At 38.2% G+C, this 22,010-nt stretch overlaps 1 pseudogene; it reads left to right on the top strand.

The window, feature by feature from the left end:
* The first annotated feature begins 4,815 nt into the window (after nucleotides 1-4,815).
* LOC110217508 (ubiquitin-like protein 5 pseudogene) lies at nucleotides 4,816-5,068 on the top strand (annotated as a pseudogene).
* Nucleotides 5,069-22,010: the final 16,942 nt, after the last annotated feature.

A 22,010-nucleotide genomic window follows, 5' to 3' on the forward strand; every position in this document is an offset into this window, starting at 1 on the left:
GATTTGTTTTTGAAGCCTGAGCACAAGTGCCACATCTTCCATGAAGCCTTCCTTGACCTGTCAGTTCTGTACCCTGTCCTCCCAGGTGAAAGTGATTTCTACCCTCCTTGAGTTTCTCATAGCACTTTGAGAAGGTCCACTGCCTGCTTTGGAGTCAAAGGACACAAGTTCCAATTTCTACTCTGCTATGAATTAGCTGTATAACTTTGGTCATGTGACTCAATCTTTTCTGGCCCCAGGATCCTCATCTGTAAAATGAGGGCTTTAGACTAAATGAGTTCCAAGGTTCCTTCTGATCTATGATCCAATGACCTCTCTTTTGCATTCACCTCATTTTTCATTGAATCATAATTATTAATGTATTTTTCATTCCTATGTTGGTTTGCAAACTCCTTGAGAGTAGAGTTTGAGTCACTTCTAATTGTTTCCTCAGTGCACAGTATAGGGCCTTGCATATAGTTGATGTTTCTTAAGTGACAGTTGAATTGAATTCAACCATTTGCTCCCATCTCTCTGAATGTCCTTCCACTTTGATTTTTTACATCCTAGGCTACTCCTGTCTTGGAGCTTGCTTGATGTCAGTCCTTCAACACTCCATCCTAGATACTAATCTTATAAAATGATTTGACAAAGACCATTAAATAAAATGCATCCCAGACTGTTTTAAGAATTAGAGATTCATCACTATTCCCAGAACAGAGAGGACATAAGACCTCATCTACAGGGGTATGACGTTGCCAATTAATTCCTGGAGTTGTCTATCTTCTTATGAAGATGCCCATCTTCTTAGGAAGTCATAGGTACCTCATACACTGTTTAACTACCCACAGAGACTTAACAGGGATTATCATTGTTAACACAAGCAAAACACAGACAATTCATAGCTTAATACTTATTAATTAGTAATATTTAAATAAAACATGTGCAAGCTCAAGAAATGACTGTAATCCTCTCTTCTAATTTTTGTTTGTGCTACTGTATGAACAGGGTATGCTAATGAGAAGAGGGGATGCATTAAATAAGACAGACTAAGGTTTTATAGCTTGGTTAGGCAGAGGAGGAAAAACACTAGCGCTTTTAAAATAACTCTTACAATGAATGTTTATGGAACTGGATTCCAGCAAGGCTGTCAAATATCTGTGTGCCTTTAATCCACCAAAGGGAAATAAATCATTTCATCCACCATGGTAAAAACCTAGTAGAACCAAATGCATATTCAAATCACTCATTATTCACGAACATAACTGGAAAATTAGTAGATATTGAAAAATGGGATAGGTAATTTATGCTCAGATACTTTGGTGGGGGAAAAGGGAGTTGGGGCCTGCATGTGAAAAGGAGAAGTCAGAATTCTGTGAAGGAGCAAATCATTTGAAATATGAGGTAGTTCTACCCATGTTTCCTGGTGTTCCATGTTTCCCTTCCTTGTCTTAGCTAGTCTTATCTCTTCCTATTTATTCCCACATCACTTAACTAGGGGAAAAAAGGGTCTGCCTGAAAAAAAAAAGTCAATATAGGCAATATTTACATAAGGGGAGTATGGCATATTTGCCTTAAAGTATCTTTTCCCTTCTGTGTTTTGATTATCTGTCTAACCTGCAATTAGTCTCAGTGCCAGATTTTTATCACCTGGTGCAAATTCTGATGGGCCTTAGGTGCTTCCTTCCCTGACTGAACACACAACTTTGACTCCAACCTAGTTCCAGAGTCTCTAATGCTTTTCCAGGTTCCTTGCTATAAGCCAAGTGTTAGCACTACTCTTAAAACCCAAGTATTCCCTTAACGGATGGAGGCAAGTTTCCAACCTCATTCTCAGGGCATCTCTCTACCCTCAGTTCCATAGTCCCAAACACTTCATAAATTGATGGGCTATTTGGTCTGGTCCCTGGCTCTTCTCTAGTTCCTGCTTATGGTTCACATGCCAGTTGCCTACCTACTATCCCGCCAGGGAACCTACAGTATGTTTTGTCTGATAGCCATTGTGAGTGCCCTTCATTTTCCCTGGATGTCTAGTTAGTCAGCTAGTCAGGCAACATGCATTTATTGAGTTCTTGTTATACCCACCTAACTCTGATGCTTGAGATGCACCAGCTATCTCCAATCCCTTCCCATGTTTTAGTCTCTGGTTCCTCTCTAATTTACAAACATAAGCCCCATAAAACTATCCATAGGACCCAGTGAGAGTTATTCCCCAGGGTGTAAGAGATTGTCTTGGGCAAGGGAGTGAGGCCAGTGTTGGCTTAGGAGATCATGAATCATCACCCTAGGAAGGTCCATGCTACAGACATGTTCTTGCCTATTTAGGAAGGGAGGGCATGAGTGATTACATGGCCAATAAAAGTATTCATTAATGTTGATTATGAAGTGGTTTAGTTTGGGTGCTTTAGCACGAAAGCTCAGGCAGTAGTCAGCTTTATCAATCTATAAGCATTTACTAAGTGCCTTCTATGTGCTGAGTGATGGCTCCAGAGAAGAAGTGAGCCTGGTGACTTTGCACAACCCTCCCTCACTTAAATCAATTTACTTGCAAGTCAGGGCATCACCTCCCTGACGGCACGGTCCTCTTTGTGAACGAAGGACAAACAACAACAACAAACCAGCAGCAACAACCACAATCTATGTGCCAAGTACTGGGCATGCAAATACAAAAGGAAGACAATAAAATGTTTATGTTCTATTAGAAAATTCCAAAATAGATTGTGAAATATTGGACAAACACAAAGTAATTACGCAGTGAGTTTGGCACTAATTGCCAAGGGAATTAGAAAAGAACTCTTGTAAGCAGTAGCTCACAAACAATTCTATGCATCTTTGTCTTCTTTGGAGGATGTATATACTTAGTAGTATCATTAGTGGGTCAAAAAGTATGTATAATTTTGTGAGCTTTTTAGAATAACTTAAAATTGTTTTCCTAAAAGTTGGATAATAATATATCATATAATATATGGTACTTCAAGGTTTATAAAGCACTTTGCGTGTATTGTCTTGTTTACTTCCTCACAACAGCCCTGTGAAATGCTGTCATCTCTATTTTGCAGATGAGAAAATCAAGGCTGAGAGAGGTTAAGTAAATTGCCCAAGGTCGTACAGCTAGATTGTGCCTGGATTTAAACTCAGGACTTTCTGACTCTAAAGCCAATATCCCCCTATGATACCTAACAGCCTGCATAATAACAACTAGAATTTATATGGTCCAAAACTTTGTAAATATTGTCTTAGTGAATCATAAATCTTTCAAGGTACAGCAGACTCAAATTTGCAGAGAATTTTCTTCCAGATTCAAATGCTAAGTCTGTTGGTAAAACGAAGGAAATAGTTTGCACAGATGTCTTGGAGCAGTGGTCTTGGAACCAGGAAGACTCATCTTTTCAAGTTCAAATCTTACCTCAGACACTCACTAGCTGTGTGATCCTAGGCAAATCATTTAACCCCTTTTGCCTCAGTTTCCTCATCTGTAAAATGAGCTGAAGAAGGAAATGACAAACCACTCCAGTATCTTTGCCAAGAAAACCCCAAATGGACTCACGGAGAGTTGGACACAACTGAAATGACTGAACAAGCAAGTCCATCCATTCATCACTTAGTTGATATAGTAGCAGTATTGACTTCTAAGGTGAAGATTAAAAGCCCACATTGAATCTTTGTCAATTCTTAACCAACTTTTCCCAGTGTATCTCTCTTGTAGCACTAGGCAAATGAAGCAGTTGTTCCCCTAATGGGTTGAGTTGAGCTACAATTAGCAAGCAGCATAAAATGATGCCATCAAAAGCCCTTGTAAACTTGCCCTCAAATCAACTTTGTACTCCACAATGTGAAAAAAGGCACGAGATAATTAAGACAAATTCATTTCAGTGGGGAAGAGAGGCCGTAGGACCCTGCTCTGTATGTAAAAGTGTGTGTGTGGGGGGATGGTGGTGATGGTAGAGGTGCAGGTAATTGAGGCAGAGAGTTTGATACTCCTCAAGGCTTCTGTCTGGAAGGCTACCACTTGAAGGGGAAGCCTGGTGCACCAGAATGAGGAAGATATCACCTGGTATTTTACTGTGGGGGATGGGGAGAGTAAAAGGAGAAAAAAGGAAGGTGGGATAGAAAGTGGCTTATCTTTGTAGCTTTTTAGCTTGACTAATCTTTCTTGCTAGCTAGGTGCTAGATTCAGTTGTTTCTATGCTGCAGGGAGAAATAGCTGTAACATGCAAAAATAACTAATTCTAAAATTGCATAGTCTTCAAAAATCATTCATTTAAGTCCTCCAAATTTCAATGCTTGGGGGCAAAGTCCCAGTCACCTCACTCTAGTTATAGCTCTGATACTGAGATAATGGCTGAAATTGCCCTCATGATGCTAGAGTAAAACTACTGTTTTAGTACAAATTTAATCTAAACCTATCCTCCTTATGATTACATAAGGCAGAAATAGGTATTACTTAGAGAAACCTCAAGACAAAAAAAAGAAAGAAAAAAGAAGAAGAAATGAATTAAAATGAAATAGAACAGCATGTGAAATAATTATGGGAAGCCACCTGGCAATTTAAAAAAAATCATTAAACATAAAGATAAAATGATTGGAAATTATATATTGGCCCCATAAAAAGCAAAGAGATAGGGTATTACAAGGAACTGATCCAGAAGGTAAAAAGATGATGAAAACCAAGGTCAAGCTCAGAAGACAAATGTGGGATGAGGAAATTGTGTAATATCTGAACTATATAAAAAAAATTAAATTGTTCTTGCTGTATTCCCTTCACACAGCAATAAGACTTTGACTCAAGAAAATCATTTCTCTACAGCAGCTAGGGGCTAGGGGCATCCTGGAGACATGATTGAGGTTCTGTGTAGCATCTGGCTGGGCAATAAGGTCCATGTGAATTGCAGCATTGACGACTCATTAGGAGACCTGAAGAAACTGATTGTGGCTCAGACAGGTACCTGTTGGAACAAGATTGTTTGGAATGAGAAGGTACACAATCTTCAAGGACCATGTCACCCTGGGGGACTATAAGAGCCATAATGGAAAGAACCTAGAGCTTTATTACCCCATCCCAAAATCTGCACCTCTCTTCTCTTTTTAAAAGTCTAATAAAATAACTTCAATGCTGAAAAAACCAAAACATTTGTACCCTTGAGTTTGGGGCCAGTCTCTAGCATAAATCCATCCATGAAGGATCCAGAAATTTCAACCATTTACTTTCTCTATGCTTTGTCCTGGCCTTACCACAGACCCACTGCCTTCCCTGTTTGTCTGTTTCCTACCTATTATTTATCTCAATGTACATAAAAAAAAAGAAGAAAAGAAAGAGAAAGAGAATGAAGAAGGCTGTAGTGGACAGTCCTAGACTTGGAGATGAATAGAGCTGAGTTTAAATTCTGACTCTATATTTGCTGACTGTGGCTTGATGAATCCAGTGATTTGATACTTACCTTCAGGTTAGGCAGTCAGTCAACAAGCAGGATTTGTTAGCTGCTTACTATGTACCAGTCACTGTGGCTGTGATCTGCATATTGGAGACAGAGGGGGCTGCCATCCTGCAGAAATCAAAGGTACTTAATGTATATAGAAAACACTTATTGAGTGTTTATTATGTACTAGGTACTGGGGACCTAAATATGAGCAAAATCAAGAGTCCCTGCTCCTTAAGGAGCTTACAATCCAATGGGGACAGCTCAAAAGCTAGGGGTGTCATTGTGGGCAGGAGTGTACTATTAAATGTTTAATAGCTAGCTCTCTGTGGGGATATGTGTGTGAGTAAAAGTGCAAGACACACTTTTAAGTTTCATCTTCATTATTAATATTTTCTCTATCACTGTCTTACAATCAACAAAATAACATATCATGCCTTGATTTGTAGATTTGCCAATTTCTGATATGTAAATGCTCACATTGAAACTTTAACAATTAATTCTTGAAAGCATTTGAGCTGGCTTCAGCATACCTTTGGATGGGTGGGGGTTGGGAAGTGGTACCTGCATGGGGCAAAGCTGAGGATGAGGAGGTGGAGTAGTACAGAGGAATGCAACCAGGAGTGAACATGGCTTGCAGGCTGCATGACGTGGTACTTGGAGTCAGACTCACAACCAGAAGAGAGGGCCACAGAGCAGAGGCATGTGTGGAAAATAGAATGGAAAAGAAGAGAAACGTACAAAGAAGAAAAAATGATAATGTTAATAGGTAGAAAAGATATGGCATTCAATGTTGAAAATGCATGAAGAAAAGTGGGAACTATCCTACCTCTCCAATTTTTAATTCCTACCTAGGTCTTGCTGTCTAACACTAAGGACCACTGTGCTAATTAATTGCTAAGTAACTTCAGAATAGCCCAAAGAAGTCAAACTAGCTCCTTAAAAGTGTCTTACTCACTCTTATGAAATGTACCCCACTAGAAGGTTTCTCAACATTTTAATTTCTCTGAAACTTGGAGGACATGAGAGTTCTAGGTCTGTTAGTGATGTACTCAAGCTGGAAGAGAGAGTAATGCTGGTAAAGTCTATGGGGAGATAGGGGTGTCACTCCTAGAAAATTTGAGAAAACCATGGAGAGAGAGGAACTTGAGTATGATGAAAATGTGACAATGGTATTTAGCTTAGAAATGGATCCAGTAAAGCTTTGGGTCCCACCTATAAGGTATTATTTTAGAAGGCCATTTGGCTTTTTCTTTTATATCTGTGGTATTGAAATGGGAAGCTGCTCCTCAAGAATAATGATTTTGTTCTTTATGTGTACAATAACTCATGTTCTTATACGAAGTTCAAGAAAAGAACTAAGTCTCACCAGTTATTATTTATATGAACTGTCTCTGACACTTTCATTCTCCATCATCTCCGTTGGTTTCTGCTTTCCATTCATGGTTGACTTTAGCTAGAGAAAGAAATCGAACTGTGACTTCTGCCAAGGGTAATATTTAAATTACCCACTGCTTTTATAATTAACAACTATGTTCAATGCAGTTACTATCCTCTATGCACATCCAGTATTTATATAGTCCTTCAAGGTAAGGGCCTGACCTTTATCATCAATAACTACCTAATGGAACATCTCTACCCAATGTGTATCTTTGTTAGATATTAAGTTGATAAAACATGTATTTATTGGGATAGACTCCAAAAGTCCAGAGCTTCTGCTACTTTTGACTCGTCCAACATTAGAAAATATTTTATCTCCCAAGGCTCCCTGTGGGCTATGAATTGGTCCCTAACTAATGTGTCCTTTTCCTGTGGTGAATTTACGGAAAAATTTTATATGTGCCCCTATTTAATACTATACCCACCCAGAAACCTCCTTTCTAATAACCCCATCTTTTTCTTCTAAAAACAATCTACCTCTATTAACTTTAAACTGTTTTCTGTTGAAGAATTTTGGGTATACCTTATTTCTTCCCAAGAACTCTTCTTTCTTGTTGTCCTCTCTCCTCTGTCTCTCTGTCTCTCTGTCTCTTTCTCTGTCTCTTTCTCTCTCTTTATCTCTCTGTCTCTCTCTGTCTCCTCTCTCTCTGCAGCAAGGAGTAGATAATAATAATAATAATGATAGTGATGATGATGATGATGATTACAGCTAACATTTATATAGCACTTTAAGGTTTAAAAAGTGATTCATATGTGTTATCCCATTTAATCTTCACAACAACCCTGTAAGGTAAGTTGCTGGACTTGAAGTCAGGAAGACATGAGTTCAAATCTCAAGTAAGACACTTACTGTGGGACACTGGGCAAGTCACTTAACCTCTGTGTCTCAGTGTCTTCATCTGTAAAATGAGGGGGTGATACTTGGGCCCTTCCAGCTCTAGAACTATGGTCCTAGGATCCTATGACATTACTACATGGTTGGTGCACCTGTTTTTCCAATCATACATCTTTCTGATTGCTATTTTTAAACCACTTCTTGGAACTATTTATTATTAGTAACACATTGCTGCCTATTTGAACCCACTAGTATTACCCTTTAGGTGAACAATTATATAGAATCTTCGGCTATTGTAGGATTCCATGATGTGTAGCCATATTACATCCTTAGAATAATACTAGTGTTAAAAAGATTTATTCTCCACAATACTGCTACTGGACTAGAAAGGAGAAAGTACCTCTTATTTCTGCAGTATAGATGAGAACCTTGATTAATGTGTTTCTGTTTATCCTTCCTTGAAAAACTTTCTAAAGGTTTTGTTCCCTACCCTACCAGTACCTTCAACACAGTATAATACACAAAACAGTTCTGGGGTTTCTCAGCTTGGGGTTACTCAACACAAACCTATAAGAACTACTTTGGGACCCATAGGGAATAGCAATTATAATTTCCAAATTAGTGTATGGCTCTTATTGCACTGTTCTTTATACAAGTAAATGGGCCTACTAAAACATATCACTGTCTGACTTAGGCCTTGAGATCTGTTTTGAAAGGGTATGGAGTGCATCTCTGCTGATATTTTTCCCCTTCTTCCTTGTTTCCAATGGCATGTGTTTGTTTGTTTTTTTTAAATTTTTTTTCTTAATTTATTTTGACTTATCAACAATCACTTCCATAAGCTTTTGAGTTTTAAATTTTTCTCCCCCTCCCTCCCCACCTCTCTCCCTTAGATAGTGAGCAATCTGATATAGGCTATACATATACATTCCTATTAAATATATTTTCACGTTAGTGATGTAAGGAAGAATTAGAACCAATAGGAGGAACCACCAGAAAGAGAAAATGAAACACTATGAAAGAAAAAAAAAAAGGAAATAGTATGCTTTGATCTGCATTCAAAGTCCATAGTTCTTTCTTCTTTGTGGATAACATTTTCCATCACAAGGCCTTTGGAGATGTCTTAGATCCTTGTGCTGCTGAGAAGGGTTAAGTCTATCAATATAAGTCATTGCACAAGGTGGCTGTTATCATGTACAACGTTCTCCTGGTTCTGCTCACTTCAGTCGGCATCAGACCATACAAGTCTTTCCAGGTTTTTCTGAAGTCAGCCTGTTCATCATTTCTTATAGCATAGTAGTATCCATTACATTCCTATACCACAACTTGTTCAGCCATTCCCCAATTGATGGGCATCCTCTCAATTTCCAATTCTTTGCCACCACAAAAAGAGCTGCTATAAATATTTTTGTACATGTAGGTCCTTTCCCATTTCTATGATCTCTCTGGGATATAGCCCTAGAAGTGCTATTGCTGGGTCAAAGGGTATTGATGGCATGTGTTTGTAATACAATTGGCTAGGTTTAAGGATTCTCTCTGGCTTCACTCAGTGCCAGAGATAAAGTGGAGTGGTAGCAAAGGGTATAAAGTGGAAAGAGGTAATTCCCAGCTTCTGTTCCTCTCCTATTTTTTCAGCATTTTGCATCAAGACATCTAAAAGCACAATTTCCTCTTAAAATCCCCCTATATGCTAGATTGGTCTTTCTTAAATGTTGATTTCATTATGCCACTCTCTTGAAGATCAAAAATCTTAAATGACTCTTAGTCACCTAAAGAACAAAGTCCACATTCCAGTCTGTTATTCAAGGCACTCCCAAGTTTTCCCCCAGCTTGTTTTTTTTGAACCTTATCTCACACTATTACCCTATAGATATTCTCTACTTTAGCCAGACTGGACTACTTGCTGAGCATACTTTACACATATCTAACTCTGTCCCAGTAAAGCTGATATTTTCCTTGCTTGGAATATATACCCCCTTCTCTCCTCCATCTCAGCCGCTCTGAATCCTATCCACCCTGTAATGGCCAATTAGAATCTTGTACCTTCCAAAAGGGCCCACTAACTCCAGTTTGTGGAAATTTCTGCCCCCTCCAAACTCTTATTGTACTTTCTATCCATCCCAATCATTTGGAACTTATTCTGAAGCTTTGTATTATTAGTTATCTTTTTATGAATGGCTGTCTTATTTCTCTAAGTTGATTGTAAGCTCCTCAAGGGCAAGGGCTGTTATTACTTGCCTCTTGCCTCTTTATATTTCCCCATAGCACCTACCACAGTGACCTGCACATTAAGTAGGCGCTCAATGAACATTTGCTGATTGTTTGACTGATTTCTTCCTGATTCCAAACTAGTAATCACCATCTCATCTGGAGGAAGGAAAATTTCCCCAGGGACCTCTCAGCGACAGAACTGAGCTTTTAGAATACTTACATGAATGTTCTACTTTAATATGTCTGCTTAGGTTGTAAGTTGTCAGTGTAAGGCCTAGTTTTTGGTAATTACAGTCATAAGTGCACCCAGAAGGCTATTATACACTGGGCAAATTCAATGCGTATACTAAATAATTAATCAAACAAATAAATAAATAAAAATTACAGTACATAAGAGCTCCTCATTAACTGAACTAGTACCAGTCTGACTCTTGCTATTAATTTTAAACTCTCTTGTTTCTCCTTTATTAAGAAAACTAGAATGTAATGGAAATGGTATAATTGTTTTTCACTTTCTCATTTGGAGGAACATTCACATAGCTGAAGTCATAGCAAATATTAAATAGGGCTAGATGCTTCCCTCACTGGAAAAACCCTTAGAAAACATGGTAGTTTGTATCCTGATGAATTATTTGTGCCTTCCTATACCCATCCCAGTGTGGTAAATTTAGATTTCCAAGAGATTTAGCAAAGAATGTGGCTCTTTTGCTATTATGGTTCCTTCCTGGGGAACTCATTATTGGAATCAATGGTCTCATGCAACCATGAGTACATTGACAGAAATAGAAGAGAATCAAATTCTTCTCCATTTGTGTGTGGCAGGGAATCAATGATTTCACAGTGGCATAGGCAGCATAGATTTATGCTATGAGGAGATAGAATTTCAGGGTGTATGTCAGTGTATACTCATGGATTTCCCAGACTTCTCAGCTTTGGAAAAGCAGAGTTGAGAGTGGGTGGGACTTAAGTTCAGTATAGATTAAATAGCACCTGTTAGGCTCCTTGTATCGGGATAGGAATAGTCAGTGAATCTATAATATCACTGATTTAAAGAATGCTTGGGTGAGGTCCTTTACCAAAGCAGGTTGGGACCTTCTCTGAAATTTATTGTCTAAGAAAGTTGTCTAGAGCAGTAGTATCAAACTCAAATTGAAATGGGGACCATTAAACCATAATAAAGATCCCCATGGGCCTCATATTAACTTAGAAAATAAAATATTTTTTATTATTTATGTTTTATTGTATTTTTATTTATTTTGTCAAATATTTCCCAATTACATTTTAATCTGGTTCTGGCCATACTGGAATTTTGTAGGCCATGATGCATCTGATCTAGAGCACTGAGAATTTAAGTGACTTGCCCAGGGTCACATAGCTAATACGTGTCAGAAGAAGGACTTGAATCCAGGTCTTCCTGGTTCTGAGATTGACTCTCTATCCTAGGATCCTGGATTGATATAAATCCAAAGATTGGGAAAGTATTAATACTGCGCAAGTTATCATGTTTAGTGTCATATGTGTAGGCAACTAGGCTGGGAATCTGGGTTTCAGTTCTAGCTCTGCCACTGACTAGCTATGCAACCTTAATCAAGTCATTAGTTCTCTATGAACCTTATTTTTCACAACTGTAAAATGAAAGAAATCAACTGGAATACCTCTCAAGTCTATTTTGGTTTCAAATTTCTATGGTTTTTCTAGGGATTTCATAGCTCTTCAGAGACATGTTACTAATCTTCCCATTACCTCTGAGATTCCATTGAACTATGGGATCATAGAACTAGTTCTGGAAAGAACATCAGAGGACATCTAACCCAAACCTTTCATTTTACAGAGAAGGAAACTGAGGCCTGGAATATGCTACAGTGGAAAGAGCAAGGAGTGCAGTCAAAGGACCTAGGTTCAAATTACATTATCTAATATTTAAGTGTGACATTGCTGTCTTTGTGAACTTTAGCAAATCACTTGACCTCCCTGGACTCAATTTTTTCATCTACAAAATGGGGAGATAGGACTAGGTGACCTCTGAAGTCTTTTCCAACTTTAGATCAATGACCCCAGTGGCTCCATTCATCACACAGATGTTAAATATGGGAGTTGGGATTTGAATCCAAGTCCTTTAACTAAATTCAGCACTCTTTCTACTGCTCCACCAGAGAGAAGGTACTGCATCTTTAGTTTTGGTTCTGACCAAGCATAATGAAGAAGGTTCTCTATCTGTTCTAGCTCTTCTGGGAAAAAATCAGTTCCCCTGGCCTCCTCTTCTTCACCCCTCCATCTCAGATTTGTCATACTTGTTTCTACAACTTGTCTTCCCTCTAAGCAACTGCTTCTTCAGAAAAATAAATAAACAAATAAATATGGATATATGTGCATACATGTATATGTATACACATGTATACACACATGCATGACTATGTATCAAGAACATACATTTAAATTTAATCTACACCATTAATATGTTTTCTGTCATTTTATTTTTAAGTCTAGAGAATCAACAAAACAATAAATCAAGCTCTGATTTCTAATGTTTGTTGGTTTTTGAGGCATGAAAGTTCGTATTTAAAATTTAATTATCAGCTCTGAGAATAGGTCAAATTGACTTCAGCTCACTCCACCCAATTTTTTTTTCAGGGGAAATCCTTTCTCCCATCAGGAGTGCCTAACAACTTTTGTTGGGTGTGTAGGGGGCAATTTTTCTTCATTTTGCTAGCAAATTCCTTCCCTGGGGAGGCATTCTGGATAACAGTGTTCTGTGGCTTAGTATGTTTTTTGCTACTTCCATGCAAGGCTCCAAATACAAGCTTGTGGAAGGAGTCAGCCTCCAGCTGTTTTTTCTTGGACCTGGTAGCTGTAGTCCAAAGTGGAACGATCAGTTCCCTGGTTACCTTCCAAGGTGAGCAAAGTCAGTTTCAAACAGCTTTGCTGTCAGACACTCTCATATTTTACTCTGCTCCCCTGATCTCACAAATCTTAAGATTGGCACAGAAGTCAATGACTCCTCTGCAACCTATTCCCCACAGTGACTCCCCTTCTCACGTGGAACAAGGCCTCATCCACAATAATGTGAACCCACACAGGTTTTTTAGGGAACAAGTCTGCAATTAGCCAATTGCAGCTGTAATTCAATAGCTCATGTGGTATTTATTTGCTCCAACTGTGGGTCTCTCTCCGTCCTTTTTTTGTTTTTTTTGTCCAAATTATGTGGCCACAAAGGGAAACTGTCCTTGAAAATTTGGCCCTTCCTGTTAAACCACACAGCTGAAAGTCAGCTTTGTCAAATCATTGTCAAATGAGAGGGTTTGATTACATAGTCATTTGCTTATTAGCATTTCATTTAAAACATTACCATATCCAATTGACTTAATTTTCCTCAGGGTACAAATATTTAAATTTCTCCAACTCTCCCATTCAGTTCCTTGCCACCGTTTTTTTTTTTCATTGAAGAGAAGATGAACATTACCTACATCAAGGTCTGTTAAGCTCAATTAATGCAAGGAGGTCTTTAAAGATAGATAGTTTCTTGGAAATGACAGCAGCATAACTGACATTGGACTAGCTAAAAGACACATGCTGGAAACTGGTCTTCCCCCCAATCATGTGTAAAGTGATAGCACTCGTTTCCAAAGTAGATTGAAACTCAGATTTGTCATTATAGATAGCAAGGAAAGAAAATTAATGGAAATGGGTTGACTTTGAAGGTAAAATATAACTAATATTTATTCATCACCTTAAAGATTTACATATATATAAAAATATGTATATGTGTGTATGTATATATATATATATATATATATACATACACGTGTGTGTGTATATGTTTCCAAAGCAGAAGTTACTGTTATAATAGTCTGATTGTGTCAACCAGGTATTCATGGGGAAGGAGAGTGGTGTGGTACAAATACTAGCTATGAAATCAAAGGCCATAGGTTCAGATCTCTCTTTCTGCTATTAAGTGACCATTGGCACAACCTCCCTGGGCATCATTTTTTTTTTATTTATAAAAGGAGGAGATTGGACAAGAAGCCTCTAGAGATTTCTTCCAGTTTTAGATTTATGATTCTGTGACCTATGTAGATAGGGTTGAATGAAGAGGTATGTTGCTAACAGGCCAGATCTGCTGCTCTTAGGGTAAAGAATATATAGATGAGCTATTTCTGCCCACACAGTCATCCTCTAGGTCCATGCTGGTCAAAGCACCCCTGAAATCTGGAAGAAGCAGAAGCATGGATGTTATTGGAGTTTTCATCAACCAAGAACTTACCTGTACACCGCTTAAGACTTGGAGTTCTAGGCTGAGTTGAAGCAATAATAAATATGCTCTCTATACAATAAGCACCATGAGTCAGCAGATATGTAATATAGAGTGTTCCTTGTCATTTTTCATTGGTTAAGACTTTGTTTTGACACTGAAGACATCTCCTTAAATGATGAAATTCCTTTGACAAGGTTTACTTTTTGATCAGATGTGAATTTTTTCCTTTGTCTTGAGTTTCCAAACTGATGCCAGATTGATGATGACTGATGGACAGTTCACATGTTGTGGGCCTTGGACTTGCCTTGAATAGTACAACAGAGACACAACGGCATAGACAAGGACAGGAAGATATTGGAATGTCAGACAATGAGCCCTTCCTGTTAAACCACACAGCTGAAAGTCAGCTTTGTCAAATCATTGTCAAATGAGAGGGTTTGATTACATAGTCATGTAATATGACTATTGGATTCTATAAATTTGGAGAGAGATGTGTAGGTCCCCGGAGGAAAGGAAGACTCCCTGAGAAGCTGCAACGACTATTTACTAGCTCTGCTGTGAGAACTTGTGTTGTGTTGAGATGCATACAACCTTTTCCATCTTTGGTGTCTTGTTTGTTTACTACGGTACTTGCACAGGAGCCATATTCTCTTTTTGTGAAGACTTTAATATAAGCCAAATTCTGATACCCCAGGGAGGAGAGCAGAAGGATTGTGAGTGAATGGAAGGGGGGTTATATGAGCCCCAAAGAGGGATGTTAATAACAGAAACCCTCAAAATTGAACCCAATGCATATAAACCCTGAACTTTGGTTGTTGGTCATAGGCTACATACATCATTTAGTTATAGCCCCAAAGGATGGTCTAATAGGGATGGAACAATTCAGAAAAGAACAGAACAGGTCAAGATATCCTATTTTGGCCACTTGTAGCAAGTGATTCCTTGAGTGCTACAATATTTGCTTTGTGTTAATAATCTCAAGGATAGAAAGTGAGCGCAAGACAAAGAGTAATTCAAATCCCCCAAATAGCAGCAGCAAGTCATATAGTTCCCATAAGCTTCCACAGGCTATGCTATTGAATTAGCTAACCTGATTTGGCTAACCTGAATTGGCTAACCTGGATTGGTTAATGTGAATTTGGCACCTTTACATCCTGACCTATTCTTGATGTTACTGTAATCCCAAGGAAAATCAGAAGCGCTAGCCAGGGAAGTTTACAGAATCAGAGTCAAAAGGGCAAAGACTAAGATCTAAAAACACTGGCCAGAATTCTGCCTCTGCTACTTAGACCATAGCTTCTAACCTAGGCTGCTGGCACCACACTCAGCTTCCTTTCTGCTATGCAAAATTGGCTCATTTGTTCAACTTCACGCTGATAGTTAATGATAGAATAACCCCTACTACAGTGTTCATGCTACTCTACCAGATTGTCTTTCACACCTAGTTATGGGAAATTGGGCAAGCCAATTCACCTTTCCAGTGAATTACAGTCTAATTGCATTAGAGAAAAAGCTTCTGTCTTTTTTTTTTTTGCTTGCATTTGTATTTCCAGTACCTAATGTGGTGCCTGGCACATAGAAAGTGCTTAATAAATTCTTTTTGCTTGATGCTTGTTGCTTGAGATTCTGGTTTCCTATTTGTAAATGAAGTGGGTGGATTATTTTCTCTCCTGTTCACATATAAGGTAGTTTGGAGTAGATGACCTACAAGGTCCCTTCCAACCCTGAGATACTGGAATTCTGTGAAATAGACTAATTCCAGTTCTTTGTTTAATTCTGGGTTCTTACTGTTCTCTATATTATCCTAACCAAGGACTCTCTTTGAATATGCCAGGTATGGGAAATTCTTTTGCTTCATGTAAGTTGGGAGAAGGAACTTGGTTAGACACTTATCTCTTATAAAATATATTTGCTTAAATCCAACCCTATAAAAGCAAAATCAGCTCTTCCATTTGTATCTATGCCTTTAGCTTCTGGATTTTAAATTTCGTGTTCTAGTATGTATGTATGTATTTATCTGTCTCTAGAGGTATACCTGCATATATGCATGTGTACACAGATATACACATATGTACATGTTGTTCAGTCGTTTTCATCAAAAATGACTCGTGACCCCATTTGGGGTTTTCTTGGCAAAGATACTAGAGTGGTTTGCCATTTCTTTCTCCAGCTCATTTTACAGATGAAGAACCTGATTTAAAAAGGGTTAAGTGACTTGCCCAGAGTCACAGGTCAGATTTGAACTCAGGAGTTCCTGACTCTATGCCCAGCACTCTATTCACTGTGCCACCTAGCTGCCTGTATACTTATATACATGTATATGTTAAAATATGTAAAGTGATTTGCAAACCTAAAATTGCCTTATCAATGCTATTATATATATATATTTGTGTGTATGCCTGTATATGCAAATGTACACACATACATGCACATGCATACACACACACATGTCTCTCCATGTGTGCATTTACCAATCTTTGCATTAGGGTATATATAAAGTAATCTATAACTTATAAGAATGTTTCTGCCCAGTGCCAGAACAACTGATCAATAGTTGTAAAAATATTAGTTACCTCAACTGAAAAAATTCACTCATGTAACTGTTTGAAAGCATTTTTCTTTTTTTAGCTAGCTGTTGGATTTTCCATTTAGACTTGAGGGTGAGGAGCCAGTGTGATAAGTGTTGAACTTGAAGGGACCTCCTAGAATCACAGATCAGGAGCTGGAAGGGATATCAAAGGTGACCCGGTTAAACCTCTTATTTTACAGCTGAGGAAACTGAGAGCAGAAAGATGAAATGATGTGTATAAGGTGATACAAGTAGTAAGACAAAGAGGAGGCAAGATTCAAACCCAGGCCTTCTGACTTCAAATCCAAAGCTCTTTCCGTCATACCATACTGCTACCACCTATGTTGTTTTTCCTCTCCTGGCATGGTGCCTTCCACATAGTAGATGCTAACAAATACTTGTTGAATTAAATTGAACACAATTATATTGAATAAGCATGGGAATAATTGCCTGAAGATTCAGAATCCATTTTTCAGTCCTTTCTTGTTCTTCATTTCTTTTTCTTTCTCCTCTCTTTGTTGGTATTGAGTTCAGGAGGCTGAACGAAGTGAGAGGAAGTGAAACTCAAAGAAGGTGCTGTTTCTTGGAAGAGTCAGAGAAGAAAGGTTTAATAGATAGTTTGCAATTAGGGAGGCTATGCCTCTTCTTCCTTGGCACACAGATAATAAGTGACTGGTCACACGCAATCACTTAATTTAAACTTGCAGCAGAGCTAAGAGAAAAATAGGCTGAAAATAAGCTGCTCTAGTCTCTTCTCTATAACTCATGATTGCTGTACATACATTGAGTCATATGACAAAATTAGAGAAATTCTTTTTTTTTTGTGGGAGACCTTTCTTCTCTCTTCTCTTCCATCCCAATTTCCTTTATTGTGCTTCTTTCTTCTGGCATGACTTCTTGTTATTGATGAATTCATACTGGCTCTTTGTGGTCATTTTCTTTTCTGGATGCTCATTAACCATTGCTGTAATGCTATAGCCCAGAATTTTGCCTCCAGGTCCATTGATCTTTCAAAGGTATCCAAATACTTTTCTGAGTGTCTGTTTCCTCAACTGGCTTCCCACTTCACCTTCACCTTCCATTAGGAATATCTATCTATCTATCTGTCTGTCTGTCTGTTTATCTGTTTGCCTATCCATCCATCCATCCATCCATCCATCCATCTCATCATCTATCTAGATAGATAGAGACACAATCACAGGCACATGTAGGTATACATATATGAATATATACATGTGCATGTTATATATATATATATATATATATATATATATGTATATTTAGTATATATTTGTGTTCATAAAATGATCTTATAAACAAAGAGGATGATCCTAGGGAAAATTGTAATTTTGGTGGTTTTTCCATGACCTCTGACTTTCATCTTTAGCCATCTTCTCTAATCTGGGTTCTCCACCTCCTCCTCCTACTGTCTGACCAGTGAAAAGCCTATATACTTTCCTTTGTGTACCTAACTGCTACTGTTATGCCCCACCTAAGTCTGGCTTCTTCAGACTCAGAATTTTCTCTTCTTACTCCTCGTTCTCTTTCTCCTTGCCATCCCATTTCTTCTTCTGTTTATTTCCTCCTTTGCACTCCTATCTCAATATTGTGTGGTTTAGATTGAAGGGAACTATTCTCGTCTAGTTATTCTTAGCTAGCTGTCATTTGAAAGACTGGACAACCAAATTCATACTAAGGTGTTACTAGATGATAAGGCATAATGAGCTAGACTTCTCAGTGGTATTATTTGCATTTTGATCAGAGACAGTTCTTTTCATCAAGTCAAAGGATTTGAAGTTATCAACTTCCTGAAATTCTTACTTCCCCCTAAACTATCATAGTTCTCATCCTACATCTATAAACACCCCTTCATCATTTTCACTGGTTTCATTGTTTTCTCTTCCTTTTTCCAACTCCCAAATAGTAGTTTCCCAGTCTTTCTTCGTGGGTCTCTATATCTCTCTATACATGCTATCTCTCTTTGGCAGAGCCTCTTTTCTTACTGTTTCGACTGCTATCATAAATAAGATAATGCATGGACAGTTCTTTGTGAAAGCTGCAGATTATTATACAATTTGTGTGATCGGGCCTGAAGTCTTATTTCAGTTCAAGTGTCATCTTTCAGGTTTCCTATTTGACTTTCAGACAGGAATATCCAACTGTGACCTTGAATTCAACATATCCACATAAAAACTCCCATGGTTTTCTTGACTATGTCCATTTCTTAGTCATCCAGACTTGACCCTTAACATTTTCTTTGACATCCCTTTTTGAGAGTCAGTAGTCAATAAACATTTATTAAGTGCTTACTATGTACTAGTTAAAGAAAAACAGTCCCTTTTCTCAAGGAGCTCACAATCTAAGGGGGGACAGCAAACAAATACGTACAAGAAAGCTACATACAGGATAAATGGGGAAAAATAGGAGCAGAAATGTAGTAGAATTAAGAAGGGGTTGGGAAAGGCTTCCTATAGAGAGTGAGATTTTAATTGGGACCTAAAAGAAGCCAGGAAAGCCAGGAGGTGGTATTGCAGGCATAAGGGGCAGCCAGAGAAAATAGTAGGATCTGAGAGATGGAGTGTCTTGTTTGGGAGACAGATAGGAGCCAGTGTCACTGGACTAAAGACTCCCTAGTTGGAGGAGGTAGGGGGGAGGAGGAGTAAGGTATAAGAAGCCTGGAAAGATAGAAGGGGGCTAGTCTACCAAGAGGTTTTTTTTTTTCCCAGTATATCCATCCAATTGACACATTGTATCAATTCCTTCTTCAAACTGTCTCTCACAGCTTCTTCCTTAAGTGACTAACTAATTCAGAGTGTCCTTGGAGTCACTTTTGGCTCTGAAGCTTGTATAGTCACAGGAAATTAATTATTTATTAGCTCAACTGATGAACACCACCAGATTGTGTTTATCACTGAGGGATTTTAGTTAAAGTTATAAATAAGGCCAAAAAGTGGTTTATAGGAGTATGGCATGACATTCCAATTGCAAAAAAAAAATAAGGAATTTCTATTGTCAGTACTCTTGACTATAATTTGATCAACTTATAGGTATTATGTGGGACATTGACTTGGGAATATGAAGACTGGATACTAAACCAGTGGCAGATGTCACGTGATCTTGTGTCATTCATTTCCCATCTCTGAGTCTCAATATTCTTACTTATAAAATGAAATGGTTAATCTAGATGGTCTCTTGGGTCCCTTCCCACCCTGATTCTATGATTCAAATTTGAATTAACTAATAACTTACTAACTAGTCTTCTTGTCCCCACCCTACATGCTTTTCATAGATTAATCTTCCTAAAATCACCTCTTATCATACATAACTCTCCTCCTACATAACAAAATAATTCTATTTTTTTGTCAAACCAGTTGATACTCATCTCTCTGGTTTTCAATGCTCTCTACAACATGAAACTCATCTTGCTTACAAATCTTATTCTCCATTATCATGCCACTGTATCTTTTTTTGTTGTGTCTGATTCTTCATGATCCTATTTGGGGTGTTCTTGGCAGAGGTACTGAAGTGGTTTGCCATTTTTTTCTCTGACTCATTTTACAGATGAAGAGACTGAGGCACACAGGGTTGAGTGATTTGCCCAGGGTCACACATCTTGTGAGTGTCTGAGGCCAGATTTGAACTCATGAAGATGAGTCTTCCTGACTCCAGGTTTGACTTTCTATCCCCTGTGCCACCTCGCTGCCCCAACTCTGTCTTTCCCCATATGCTATTATCCCTGCCTAGCATATCTACCTCCTTCCTCTCCACAATTCCAAATTCTAAACAACTTTAAAAGTCTAATTCACCTTCTCCAATAAACCTCCTTTATTGCTCCAACTCATTCTGAACATTCATTTTTTAAAATCCCACTCAATTACATTAAATTTTCAAGGTAATTCTCAATTTGTTTCATATGCATTTAATTAGACTGCAAGGTAACTGAGATCAAGAAGTGTGTGTGTGTGTGTGTGTGTGTGTGTGTGTGTGTGTGATTTAGAAACCCCCCATTGCATCTAGTACAATGCTGAGCAATGTATTACAATGTTCAACTACAGTTGGTGCTAGCAGATAACCCTGGCTGACCACAAACTTGTGAGGTAGCAGTCACTCAAGAAATGTTGAATTTAATTACCTTCTAATAATGGAATTCCAGAAATTCTTTAACAAAATTCTTTTTTTCTCCCAATATTGGGAGATCTTTCTAGGTCTTTGGGCATTTTCTCTGACTATCCCCCATGCCTAGAATGTTCTCTTCCTTCTTATCACTTCCTGGCTTCCCTGGCTTCCTTCAAGTTCCAACTAAAATCCCACCTTCTGCAGAAAGCCTGTCCCAAACCCTCTTAATTCTAGTGTCTGTTCTCTGTCAATTTTTTTCTTATTTATCTGTTAGAGATAGCTCTTGGCTCAGTGGATAGAGCACTGGGCCTGGAATCAGGAAGACCTGAGTTCAAAATATCAGATGCTTTCTAGCTATGTGACCCTGGGCAAGTAAGTTAACCTCTGACTGCCTAACAGTCCTCCACTGGAGAAGGAAATGGCTAACCACTCTAGTATCTTTGCCAAGAAAACCTCAAATGGGGTCACAAAAGGTGAGACACAACTGAAACAACTGAACAGCAACGCTTACCCTGTATACTGCTTGTTTGTGTATATCTGTTGGCCTGCGGCCTCCCCTATTAGGGCAGAGAGTTCTTTTTTTTTTTTTTTTTGCATCCCCATAGATTAGCATAGTGGCACTTAATGCTTATAGACTGACTAAGTCATCCACAAGACATGTTGGTGATTGCTTATTTCTAAATCTAAGGCTGGCCTTGAGTGAAAATTTAAATGTAGCATTATCACAAATAAAATTTTACAACCAGTAGCTCTAGGTTGATCTTAACCACAGATCCTGGAAGAGAAGTTCTCAATATTGTAGAGTCATCCACCATAATGTGATACCAAGATTGTGTAGTTTATAGACTAATCATTTATTTTTTTAAACAACTGTATTTTTGTTACATTCAATATTCTGGAATCATTTATTAACTATGTTCAGAGCATTATGTTTGGTGTTGAGAAAGATAAAAACAGTTATAGTATGAGGCCCAGCAGTACCTTAGGAGAAGCTAAGAAGCCCCTCAAGGGGATAATCAAATAATGGATGTACCAGTAAATCCCAGAGCATAGTCTCTTCTGAAGTAGAATATGGCTAGCCACTTTGTTGTCTGAAAATTAAATCGTGGAGGCAAAGAATAATTTAGGAGTGGTATAGAATTGAAAGTTGAATGAGAAGGTAGTTCAGTGCTAGAACAGGGAAGTACAAAC

This window comes from Phascolarctos cinereus, unplaced genomic scaffold (assembly GCF_003287225.1).
Source record: "Phascolarctos cinereus isolate Bilbo 61053 unplaced genomic scaffold, phaCin_HiC Scaffold_726;HRSCAF=1367, whole genome shotgun sequence".
NCBI classification, from domain to species: domain Eukaryota; kingdom Metazoa; phylum Chordata; class Mammalia; order Diprotodontia; family Phascolarctidae; genus Phascolarctos; species Phascolarctos cinereus.